The sequence below is a fragment of the Cetorhinus maximus genome, chromosome 15, assembly GCF_964194155.1.
Source record: "Cetorhinus maximus chromosome 15, sCetMax3.hap1.1, whole genome shotgun sequence".
In the NCBI taxonomy this organism is placed as follows: domain Eukaryota; kingdom Metazoa; phylum Chordata; class Chondrichthyes; order Lamniformes; family Cetorhinidae; genus Cetorhinus; species Cetorhinus maximus.
Window position 1 is genome coordinate 1,269,789 of NC_135893.1, and position 13,276 is coordinate 1,283,064.

The 13,276-nt window shown below is 43.0% G+C and overlaps 1 protein-coding gene across 1 annotated transcript in view; it reads left to right on the plus strand.

The window, feature by feature from the left end:
- Positions 1-3,640: 3,640 nt before the first annotated feature.
- LOC144690325 (trypsin) overlaps positions 3,641-13,276 on the plus strand; it is a 99,069-nt gene continuing 89,433 nt past the window's right edge. Inside the window, exon 1 of the mRNA XM_078557678.1 lies at positions 3,641-3,920. The gene's annotated coding sequence lies outside the window, so the exon portion shown is untranslated. The remainder of the gene's footprint in view (positions 3,921-13,276) is intronic.

Genomic DNA, 13,276 nt, shown 5'->3' on the forward strand with positions numbered 1-13,276 from the left:
CTGCAGAAAATGTCAAAGCTTATGCATGATGAATGAGCACTGGACTAAGATATAGGAGAGCTGTAAGTCAGCGTGTGTCTGGAATGTTACATTTACTAAACATTGCTTGGAAATGACCAGTGGCTTTGGCAGCCGATAAGGTAAGGTAACATTTTAAAATGCTGGACGAAAATTTGGGGATGAAAATTCAAATATGTTTTGAATGCTACTTTTAAAAAATGCTTACCTCTAAGCTAGCTGTTCTACTTGCTCTAAATTCCTCCCTTGCTGGTGCTCAGTGGCATATTTCCAACTATAAGGGACTGCTTTCAATAGAATGGCTATATGTGTAAAAGCAGAGAGAGTGGGAAGAGAATCTTACAGCTGTATGCAACATCACACTAAGGTGCATAAAGCAAGGCTTCAGCTGATAACACCATGGTGCGAGTTTTATATTTAGGAAGGTTAACAGTAGGTTTGTCTATTCAACGTAAAATCCACAGACTTTTGTGAAACAACAGGAAGATACTCTGTCAATAAAATTTCCATGAGAATTTTACAATGAATCCTTCTCAAATGCAAAGACATTGGGCAGAAATTCTCCCTCGTCGGGCGGGTGCGATGGGCGGGCCCAGGAGCGGAAGCAAAACGAACCACCACCGGCAACCAGGCTCCGACCGCAATTTCAGGCTGGATGGCCAATTAACGGCCAATTAGCGCGAAACACGCACTGGGAGCCTCAGTGCTGCTGGGTGGGGGCGGGAGGAGGGCGAGCGCTGAGGTGTGAGCATGTGCCGGGGGAGTGCACACTGACAGCTCCCTGAAGACACAGAGCTGCCTCAGGGAGCTGGGGGATTTTAAATACAAAAATACATGTTTAACATATGAGATAAACATGCCCCACATGCGACTCAGTCACATGAAGAGGGACATGTGAAAAAGGATGTTAAAATGTTTTTATTTTTTTTTAGTAAGTGCTGGAAACCTCATCCCGCCCATGGATGAGGTTTCATTAAGAGTGCAAAGGCCGCCTGGCCTATTCGCCCACCTGCCAACTGGACGGTTGAGTGGGCAGCGAAAAATGCAGCTTAATGAATTACTTCAGGGTCTTAATCGGCCTCTTTATTGTCGGCGGGCGCACTGCCGCCTCTCGTGCATGCCCACCAACCAAAAAATTGCGAGAGTCCACGATGACTTCGGGACGCTCGCCTGTGGTCATCGCGCACTATTTCACTCCAGCTCGGGTCGGGCACCCACCCGCCTGTGGGACGAAAAATTCTGCTCATTGGGTGGAATGTTCCCGGTTCCATGGAGATGGGCTAGAAGGTGGGATTGGGAGGAAGGTAGGATTACCCGCCTGGCACTGAAAGGTAGCCCATCTGAAATTTAAGCTCCTAATTATGAGCAGATTGGTGATGCTGCTAGGATCTTCCAGGAGCTGGATGGGTCCCCACTGAGGCCAAAGTCTGAGGCAGCTTGTAGCTAGCTGGCCCTCCACTGGAACCATAGGAATCAGCTGCTCACAGCTGTGGCCACCAGCCTTCCTGTAGCTGGTGGAGGGGGAGTTGTTGGGGTGGGGGTGGAGGGAGGGGAGGAGTGGATTTCCCCTGCACAGGGACCGCCGTGGCCACAGGTTTATCTGTAGAAGACTGATACCTCTTCAGAGGACATTGTTCCGATCCCCATAGAGACCGATAACTTTGAAAAAGGGGTATGAATTTCCCAATGACCAACTCAGAGGATCACACAAGATTTCATGTTTTAGGACTTTTACTGTAACAAAATACAATAAAGGCATACCCCATTAACTTCTTAACACAACCACAAACCCCACGCCATGTTTATACATTACACTACAATCTCAGCAGAAACCTAGTCTTGTTTTTGAAGACCCCAGCCCCTCCCGTCTTTAACAGGGTCTCTTCTCCCTATTCCACCAGGGTGAATCTTCCAGTGTCCTTTTATACAAAATCACTTCATTCAAGCCTCTGAGCATAACCAAATGGAGTTCGAGTGGTGATTCTGTGGTCTTTAACTCTTCACAAACCTTGTTTCTTCGATCTAGATGCATGATTTTTGCTCTGGGGTGAGGGGGCCTCTGAGGGGGATGGCATCATCGAGCCAGGCCTGCCACCTCCAGAGGCAGTTCCAAGTGGCCAGAGAGGCAGGCGAGTGTCGAGGTATGCTGGGTAGGAGGCCCACCTCGGTTCTCTGAGACTTCAACCTGTCAAGAAACTATCATATTTTTCCTAATATTATTGTAAGATACTTTAAAGCAGGTTTGTGTGTGTGTGTGTGTATGGTTCTGAGTGTGTGGCTAATTCAATTAAACTAGAATGGTTAGACTGCAAGGTTTAAATTATCAAAGAAGTGAGGGTGAAACAGGCATTTGAAATGGAGATGAATAGAGCTAGGATAAGGTCTCAGCAGATACGGTGTGAATGAAATTTGCATTTTTAGATAAGTGGAGAAGTGGTTGATTTCCAAAGGAACATGGAAAATGTTTACAACTGGAAAGATAAATAAGGTAAGGTTATTACGCTGAATTTTCCCAAAAGTGCTGGCCATAATGATAACATGTGAGATTTTTATACTCTGGGAAAAGTAACTTCTAAAAACAGTTGAAGCAATGGGATTTACAAATCAAAAGGGTTAAAATATATTTAAAGAAGGATGGAAGGCTGTGTGAGGTGTGGCCATTTGAGATCTTGAAATATGACCGTGTGAAACAAACTTGGGGGAAAAGCCTCAAGCCACTCTGCAGAAGTTTGCTGTTCCAGTAACCAAAGTTGTGTTAAAAGCCATTGGAATCCCATTGTCCAGTGGTGCTTGTGGTAATATTGCTGGATGACTTGATAAATTTGGTATCTATTTGGACTGTTGCCTTAAAGGAGGTGTGCAGTTGGCAATCTGGTTAAGTAGGAATTTTGGGGACTGTTATAACTATGTAACTGTAATCTTGTGTGTGTTTAAGTTTTTTCTTCTTTTGTTAATAAATGTTTTAATTTAGCCTTTAAAATCTCTACAGGTGGTAGTGGATTTATTACTCCTGACTTCAGTGTACAAGCCTCCTTGTAATAAATGCAAATTGTAAAAATCATTGTGATAGAGTGTTTCCCTTATGGATTTGGTCAACCTGGCAAATAACACCTGTCTTATCATTAAAAACTGGGAGCTCTTTGTGGGATTTTAAAAATTCCTTGATTGGCTTGGAGTTGGTGAATCTTAAGGCTACGAGTATAGAAGAACATTGAACTCAGGAGTTGGTGTTGAGGGATTTTAAAAGGGGTTAGACTGCAAATGTGGTTCTAACAATTGCTAAGGCTTTTCTGGGAGTGGAAGATGTAACCCTGATTGGTTTACAAAAAGTAACTATGGCTCAGTTAACAGAATTGGCGGATAAATTGCAGTTAGGATTAACCACAGGGGCAAAGAAAGCGGACATAATTGAAGTAATAGCGCAGCATTTGAAATTGGAAGGGATACCTGAAACTAGTGAGTCACAGCTGGAGGCAGTGAGACTTCAGTTACTAATGAAGACGCTTGAATTTGAACAAGCAAAAGAAATGGAAAAAAAACTTGAATTAGAAGAAAAGAAAAAGGAGAAAAGAGAAATCATTTCAAAGAGAAATGGAAATGAGAAAACTTGACCTTCAGAGGGAGATGTTAGTAATGGAGGAAAGAGAAATGGAAAGGGAAAGAGAATATCAATTTAAGAGGTTGGAAGTTAAAAAAGAGACTTCAGATGCTGAGGAAGGTCCTGATGTCTAAACAACCCACTTTTAACTAAAAGCCCAGTAAGGAGATGTTTAAATTTGTGCAAGTTCTTCCGAAGTTTGAGGAAAGGGGTGTACTAGGCATTCTTTATTTTGTTTGAGAAGACAGCTAAGCAAATGAAATGGCCACAAGGAATCTGGATGTTGCTTTTACAGCCTAGGTTGGTAGGTAGGGCTCATTAAGTATATGCATAGCTGGCAGAAGAAGTATCGGTGGATTATGATGCAGTAAAAAAGGCTATTCTGGGTGAAAATGAGTTGGTTCCTCAGGCGTACGGGGAGAAGTTTTGGAATGTAGGGAAACAGCCTGGTCAGACTTACATTGAGTTTAAGAGAGCAAAGCAAAGTAATTCTGACCAGTGGATATGGGCAGTAAAGGTAAATACAACATATGCAGGTGGTGAGGTGTGAGTAGTAATTCTTTTGGAAGAATTTAAAGATTCAATTCCTGCATTAATTAGAGCTAATGTGGAAGAACAGAGAGTTAAAACAGCGAGGCAATCAGCAGAGGTAGCTGATAATTGTGAGATTGTTTTTTGACAGCCTTTTAAATCCGAGGAGAGAACGTGGGAAGGTGAAAGGAAAGCAGGTAGTCAGGGAAGAGAAGGAGCAGTTGGAAATTTTCAGGAAGTTTCTCCTCAGACCAGAAAGGAAGGTGCTGAGGGTAGAAGTGACACTCAAAGGCTTAAATATTTTCACTATAATGAGGTGGGGCACACAAAATCAATGCATTGGAGGTTACAGAGAAAACATATTGCAGCAGTTGGAACACAGAAAAGTTCTGGAAATAAGAGTATTGGAGGTTCTCAGATCCAGGAACAAGAAAAAACTGTAATTTATGTACAGGAGGAGCAGGAAGAATCAGTGGTAGGTAAAAAAGTAGGAATGTGTTCACAGTTTACCCAAGGGAGTTCTGAAGGGCAGGTTACAGAAATGTTTAAAGATGTGTGTGAAGTCTTTCCATGTGTTATGATGTGCAGATGATGTGTGCCAGGTGGATCAAATCCACGAGGAAAACTTGATCACACTGTCACAGCGGTTTTGCAATTTGTATTTTATTTCGAGGAGCATGCCCTGAATTCAGAAGTAATAAGTCTACCAAGACTCTAGAGATTTTTTTAGAAAACTAAATTAACATTTATTGACAAAAGAAAAGGTTTCAAGCACATTCATAGGTTTACAAATTACTATTATAATAACTCCTAAAACCCCTAATTACTCTGGCTTCCAGTTACACCCTTGTTAAGATAACAATTTAAAAAGTAGATTTTAAACAGATCCAGGAAAGTCAACACAATACCCTAGACAGTAGAATTTAAAGTGGCTTTCCCCAGCTTCGGTTTCTGTAGACAGCAGCTTAATGCACAAACACTGGAGACTTTTCACACTTCTGATAGATCTTACAATGCCCTCCCTGACACAGCCTCATTTCCCTTTTTACATGTTTCTCCCTTTTAATACAAATTTCATTGCTCCCATATGCCTTTGGAACTTTACTTTTCTCATAATATAAATCATTGCATGGTGTTAATATTACCAGTGACCTTTGGGAAAAATAAACACACAGCTTGGGCCTAGCTTCTCTGGTTAGGTGTAAACATCCTACCATCTCTTTGAAATTCAAACTGCCCTGATTTATTTAAAATACAAATGCTCCTCACCTCACATTATAAACTTCAGCCATGTTTATGTATTTAGCATTTCAAACCTAGCTCCTTTTGATGAGTGAAAGCCTTCAGACCAGCTGTCTTCAATTCAGTTAAATCTCCAACACACACAGACAAACTATCCAAGCCCCATTATTAACCTACTTTTACAATAAATCACAATAATATTTTGAGCATTATTATACTTTCATGACACATGTGTACAGGGTGGAGCAGGCAAAAATGAACTTCTAGCAATCTAAGACAGCACTCACTCACATATAATTGATGCAGAAAAGACTCTCATTCATGAAACCCATTCAAAGCTTTTAAAATCCCTCAAGTAATCAATCTGTTATAAAACAAATAAACCCCTATTCAGTAATCATATGAAAGACAGATAATCCTTTAACAGCCTCTTAAAACTGTCAATAAACATATGAACTCAGCACCCAACTGAGATAAGTGGTTTTGAGCTTTTGAAACTCAGCCAAACATTCATAATGTACTCAGCTTTAATGACAGCCCTTGGGAAATGTCAACAATGAAGTTTATTGAAACTGCAAGAACAGATTATAATGGTCTTTCCTAATCTACACCAGATGGCTAGTCAATCAATGCACCCCAGCAGCCCACATTTGTGTTTTTTTCAACTCTAACTGACTGCTGCTTCCCATTTTTTTCATGTTTGAAGCACTGGGGATTTAAATAACTTCATATCATGACACTTAAACAGACCTTATCCTCTGTTTAAGAAAACCTGCATCTCCTCCATTAATTTGTGACTCCCACAATGCAGGTTATGGCCCTTGGAACAGTGAAAATTGGGTCTGTTTAAACAGGGTTTAGGTTTCCCACCTGTGTGATCCACACCTCACCTTTCTTCCCCATGCCAGCAAAAATAGGATCTACCAAAAATGGGGGTGGGGCTTCCACACCCAGATCCCACCCATCATTTTTAAAGGCCTCCAGGGTTGGCCCAACTCCATGGAAATCTGACCCTGAGAACTGTGAGTCTTTACACAGCAGGGAAAGCTTCCTCCTCTTTTGTCTTCAGGTGTTAAAGCTTACACCTTACTTTCAATAAGTTTTGACCTGGGGCCCCTGTCCCCATAATAACCAGGTCACATGGGCTTGTCTCTGGGCAGATTTTGTAGGAGGTCACATTCTCCGACTGCAGACTACTCCATTTTACCCTGAATTAAAGGAGACTGTTTAAAACATAATCACCTTTTAACATCCAGCAGTCCAGCATATGCCTCAAGATGGAAGCACCCTCTCAGTCCCCCTCCTATAGTGGTAGCACCCACCTCTGCTGGCAGGGCTGCCATCCTTCCAAGGCAATGCCCCCAATTGCACTAGCAACCTGTCCTGACCCTTAATTGGACAGCAGAGGCAGCCAATTAACAGACTGCCTCCTGGAAGAACCCGCTGGCGGGAACACAGCCAACAAGTGTGGGGTCCTGACATGTGATTAGCTTTGATACGATTCCATCCATTGTCAGTACCTTTGCAACAAGTTTTCAAATTTTCACTTAATGGGCTGGATTTCCCCAGCCCTGTGATGGTGATCTTGTGGGGTGGTGGGTGGTGGGGGGCTGGAAAATGGAGGGGTCGGGGGGGGGTGAAAATGGGGTCAGGTTGGCTCCTCAACACATTCCTACTGCAGGGAGATTTCCCAAGATGCAAGATCGTTAACTGGAAAAGGACACATTTTGTGTATAGTCGCTGTAGATAGAACAGATTGAAAATAACAATTCCTGCACTCTGTTTATACTCTGCTTATACTGGGAGCTAATTTGAGGCTAAACTTGAGAATGCATCTCAGTTTTCATCACCTCAGTCTGTGAAGTGGCATATTTTAATTTTGTGTTTGGAAAATTCTAATCTTGTATTAGTTTAGGATATGGATTAGAAACATTACATTTGAAGTTTCAGGTGGTCTGCAATTAGTCCTTTTCAATTATCTGATATTTAAAGTGGGTCACGTTTAATAATTAATTAATAATGGGAAACAAGGAAGTGACAGATATTTTGAACAAGTATTTTGTATCTGTCTTCACATTAGAAAACACAAGAATATAGGTTATATAAATGCAGGGGGCAAAAGGGAGGGAGATTTTTTTTTTATTCATTCAGGGGATGTGGGCTTCGCTGTCTGGGCCAGGATTTATTACCCATCCCTAGTTGCCCTTGAGAAGGTGATGGTGAGCTTTAAAACAATCACAATCACTAGAGAAAAAATATTAGGAAAACTAAAGGCTGCCAAGTGCCCTGGGGCTGGCCACCTGCATCCTAGGACCATGAAGGGGGTGGCTGCAGAGATAATTGGTTGTAATCTTCTAAAATTCCCTAAATTCTGGGAAGGTCACAGTGGATTGGAAAAACACAAATGTAACACCTCTGTTCAAGGATGTAACAAACAGGGAGGGTAAGGGGGAACCAGTAGATGGTAGATAGTATTTGGATTTCCAAAAGATATTTGATAAGGTGCCACACAAAAGGTTACTGCACAAAAGCAGAGCACATGTTGTTGAGGGTGATATATTAGCGTGCATAGACAATTGGCTAACTAACAGGAAACAGAGAGTGGGGATAAATGGGTCACTTTCAGGTTGACAAACTGTAACTAGTGGAGCGCCACAGGGATCAGTGCTGGGGCCTTAACTATTTACGATCCATATTAATGATTTGGATAAAAGGACCAAGTGTATTGTAACCAAATTTATTAACATTATAAAGATAGGTAGGAAAGCAAGTTGTGAGCAGGATACAAATAGTCTGCAAAGGGATCTAGATGGTTAAGTGAGTGGGCAAAAAATTAGCAGATGGAATATAATGTGGGAAAATGTGAGGTTGTTCACTTTGGCATACTATTTAAAAGGAGAGAGATGACAGAATGCTGCAGTACAGAGGGATCTGGGTGTCCTTGTACCTGAATAAAGTCAGCATGCAGGTACAGCCAATAATTAGGAAGGCAAATAGAATGTTGGGGCAGAATTTCCTGCCTGTCGGGCGGGCGGGCCCGACCCAATCTCCGGTGGGCAGGGAGCCGATCCCCGCCGGAGAAGTGGGCCCCACCGCCATTTTACGTGGGCTGGCCAATTAAGGCCCACCCAGCATGACGTCCGGCGGGAAGCGCTATGGGCTTCCTGTGTGGACAGCGGGGATTCCCCAAAAGCAAGAGTGTGCTCTTTCACGCATGCGCAAGAAAGAGCGCATTCATCCCCCTGAGGCTAAGTGCAGCCTCAGGGAGATCGTTTCCACTTCTAAAAATATGAAAATTAGAAGAAAAAAAAAATTCCCTAACATGTCTCCCTCATGTGACAATGTCACTAGAGATGGGACATGTTCATAATTTACATTATAAGTTTATTAAACTGTTTAAATCCCTACATCCCGCCGGTGGATGAGGTTTCATGTTTTTTCTATTTGCCGCCAGGGCTCCTGGTCGACCCACCAACCTTAAGGTTGGACGGGCAGGTCCTTTAATTGTTCAATGATCCTGTCAATGGCCTCAATTGGCCATTGACAGGTCGGCGGGCATGCAGCTGATTTTGCTGCGCCCCCACCTTCCTGAATATTTAAATGGGGCGGGATGACGTCGGGGGTTCTGCCCAACATCATCCCACGTCATTTTACCCGTCGGCGAGTGGGCCCCGCCCCCTGCTCACCGACAGAAAAATTCTGCCCTTGGTGTCTATTGTGGGGGGGGTGGAGTATAAAAGTAGGGAAGTCTATCCACAACTTCACAGGGCATTGGGGAGATCGCACCTGGAATATTGTGTATAGTTTAGGTCTCCTTATTTAAGGAAGGACATACTTACATTGGAAGCAGTTCAGAGAAGGTTCACTAGGCTGATTCCTGTGATGAAGAGATTGTCTTATGAGGAAAGGTTGAGCAGGTTGGGCCTGTACCTCTTGGAGTTCAGAAGAATCAGAAGTGATCTTATTGAAACACATAGGCCAGAATCTTTGGCTCGGCGAGCGTGGGTGGGGTCCGCTCACTGAGGCATAAGATGATGCGGGGCGACATCGGGCGTGTGTCTCGATGTCAGCGCAAGTCATTCAGATTTTCAGTTCGGCGGGTGCGCATCTGAGTTGGCAGTGCGCCCTCCAAACTATCAAAGGCCTATTAAGGCCAATTAACTATCAATTGAAACAATTAACTGAGCTGTCCGTCCAATCTTAATGTTGTCGGGCAGGCGAAGAGCCCAGGCGGCCTTCGCATTTTTCATGAAACCTCATCCACGGGCGGAATGAGGTTTCACAAAGGTTTTTAAAGTCTTGTAAAAATTTTTTATAAAATTAACAGACGTGTCCCAGCTCATGTGACAGCTTCACATGAGGGGACATGTCCTAAAAAATTTTTTTTCCCTTTATTAAATTTTTTTGAGCTTGAACTTATCTCCCTGAGGCAGCTCTGTTCCTCAAGGAGAATTCTGGGCTCTTCTGCGCACATACGTGAAAGAGCGCAGACCCCGACTCAGGCAACATCCCCACCCACCAACCCCCCAGCCTACACAGGGAGCGCTCAGCGCTTCGGGTACGTGTCACAGTGGGCGGGCATTAATTGGCCCGCCCACATAAAATGGTGGTGCCCAGCCAATCACAGGCAGTGAACGGCTGCGCGTATGCCAGCGCCCGCTCCTGCCCAACACCTCCCCTGACTGGGAGAAAATTCTCTCGAGAAGGTTCTTGGGGGCTTGACAGGGTAGATTTTGGGAAGATGGTTCCTCCTGTGGCGGAATGTAGAATTAGGCGGCACAGCTTAAAAATAAGGAGTCCCGTTTAAGACAAAGATGGGAAGGAATTTCTTCTGCCAGAGGGTTATTAGTGTTTAGAATTCTCTTCCACTGACAGCAGCGGAGGCTGGATCATTGAATATATTAAAAGCTGCATTGGAAAGATTTTGATCAGCAAGGGAGTGAAGGGTTTTGGGAAACAGGCAGGCAAGTGGAGTTCAGGATATAATCAGATTAGCCAAAATCTTAGCGAATGGCAGAGCAGGCTCGAAGGGCCAAATGGTCTACACCTGCTCCCGCGTCTTATGTCCTTGTGTTCTCATTGTGTTTCTTTGAAAACATGTTGCAGCTGAGTCACACAGACCTTTAAAATGCCATATTTGATGTGGACTGTAATGATTTAGCTGATTTCCATGCATGGTGTTACTAGAGGAGGCCACAATTAACTATAACCCTATTATGTTAGAGAGGGAAAATTCAGTCAAGCTTCCCACGCCTGATTGCGCAACAGTGACTCCTGCTGGAAAGTGTATGTGTTGCAATGAGGTTGTCTGTGATGGTGAATACCTGTCAGACACCTCCTATTTCAGCAAACACTTGTTGAGTTGAACCAATGAGCTGAGTTAATGCCTTGGGAGAGAAGAAAATATTAAGGTAAAACAAAAAAAAAAAAAAAAAAGTTTTTGCCTTCCACTTGTGTTTGCATTTGTGGGAAAGGGTAAAGTAGAGGTAATCAATTTAATTTAATCACCAAGAAATCCAATGAGGGACTCAAGAGAAACCTCTTTACCCAGAGAGTGGTAAGAATGTGGAACTCGCTACACAGGAATTCGTTGAGGCAAATAGTATAGATACATTTAGGGGGAGGTTAGACAAAATTAAGAGGGAGAAGGGACGAGAGGATTCTGCTGATAGAGTTAGATGAGGACAAATGGGAGGAATCATGAGCAGAGCAGAAACGTTAGCATGGACTGTTTGTGCTGAATGATCTGTTTGTGTTCTGTGTATTCTGTGCAATGTTATCTTTTATTAAATCTGTTGTTCATTCTCCCCATTCCATATTGATCCTCTCTGATTGACAAAGTCCAATTTCAGAGCTAACTAAAGGAGGGAGCTGTGGGGGTCTTTCATCCTGTGAGCATGATTAATGGGAACTGAAGATTACTGAGCAGGCTGAGAGAGAGAGCAAGAGAGAGAGAAGAAAGAGAGAGAGCTAACACATGATCCTAGTGAGGTCATTTACTCATTGGTCTTGATAATCAAAGAAAGATGCAGTTAGCTTTCAATCTGTCACTCAGTTGTACTGAGCATGTCACTCTTAGAAAACAAGTATTATTAGCTATGACAGTAAAGCATTGACCATTCAGCAGTAAACTTGGGTAATTTAGCAGCTAGTATAACATTTCCTGAATAACATTGGCCTGGAATTTGCAGGATTTTGGATGGCAAACTATTAGTGTTCACCATCACTATCCCTCTAACTGTGATCACAATTCAGGATTCAGCACAAGTGCAGTCAACACTGGGATTCCTGAAGTTACAGCCTGTCACTAAGTTCTATGCCACAGTTCACAGACTGCATCTTGGACATCCAGACTCTCCCACCCCACTACCACCCCCCGTCCCCCCACTGTTCTTCCATCCCAATCGCGTCCCTACACCCCTGGGCCAGCAACCAGTGAAATCATCTGATATGGCAAAATGCCCTTTCACACTCTTATATCGTGGTTAAAAATCCTGTAAAGGTTTATCCTTGCACATTGAGGTCTAATTGAGTTTTAACAGTGATATGAGTAATAATTATTGCTGAACAATGAATCTGTAAAAGTAATTTCATATTTGCGGAATGTTGTTAAATGTCACTGTTGTGATTAATTGTTAGCTTTCTTAAACTAGATTTTTAAATCAGTATATATTTTTAAAGTTTAGTCTTTAAAGCCATTTCAGCTTAAAAGAAGTGGCTGCTGAGATAGTAGATGCATTGGTTGTAATTTTCCAAAATTCCCTAGATTCTGGAAAGATCCTTTCAGATTGTAAAATAGCAAATATAACAACTATTCAAGAAAAGAGGGGGACAGAAATCAGGAAACGACACACCTGTTAGCCTAACAGCTGTAATAGAGAAAATGCTAGAATCTATTATTAAGAAGGTTAGGGCACTTAGAAAATCTTAATGGAATCAGGCAGAGTCATTTGGCTTTGTGAAAGAAAAATCATGTTTGACTAATTTATTAGAGTTATTTGAGGAAGTAACAAGCAGCATGGATAAAGGGGAACCTGTAGATGTGGTGTACTTGGGTGTTTAAAAGGCATTTGATAAGGTGCCACATCAAAGGTTACTGTGCAAAATAAGACCTCGGGCTGGATTTTACCGTCGGCGAGCAGGGGGCGGGGCCCGCTCACTCACGCGTAAAATGATGCGGGATGATGTCGGGCAGAACCCCTGAAGTCATCCCGCCCCATTTAAATTTTCAGGAAGGTGGGGGCACAGCAAAATCAGCTGTGCACCCGCCGACCTGTCAATGGCCAATTGAGGCCATTGACAGGATCAATTAAACAATTAAAGGACCTGCCCGTCCAACCTTAAGGTTGGCGGGTCGGCCAGGAGCCCCAGCGGCAACTAGAGAAAACATGAAACCTCATCCACCAGCGGGATGAGGTTTCATGTAGGGTTTTAAACATTTTAATAAAGTTTTTTTTGGAAATTATGAACATGTCTCAACTCATGTGACAGTGTCACATGAGGGGACATGTTAGGGAAATTTTATTTTTCTATTTTTACCTTTTTTACATTTAGAGCCGACCTCCCTGAGGCTGCACTTAGGGGTGGGCAATAAATGCTGGGCTAGTCAGCGACGCCCACATCCCATGAATGAACTAATAGTTTGCCATCCAAAATCCTGCAAATTCCAGGCCAATGTTATTCAGGAAATGTCATACTAGCTGCTAAGTTTACTGCTGAACAGTCAATGCTTTACTGTCATAGCTAATAATACTTGTTTTCTAAGTGTGACATGCATGCGTGAAAGAGCGCACTCTCGATTTTAGGCATTCCCCCCGCCCGCACAGGGAGACCATAACACTTTCCTGCGGATGTCACACTGGGCGGGCCTTAATTGACCCGCCCACA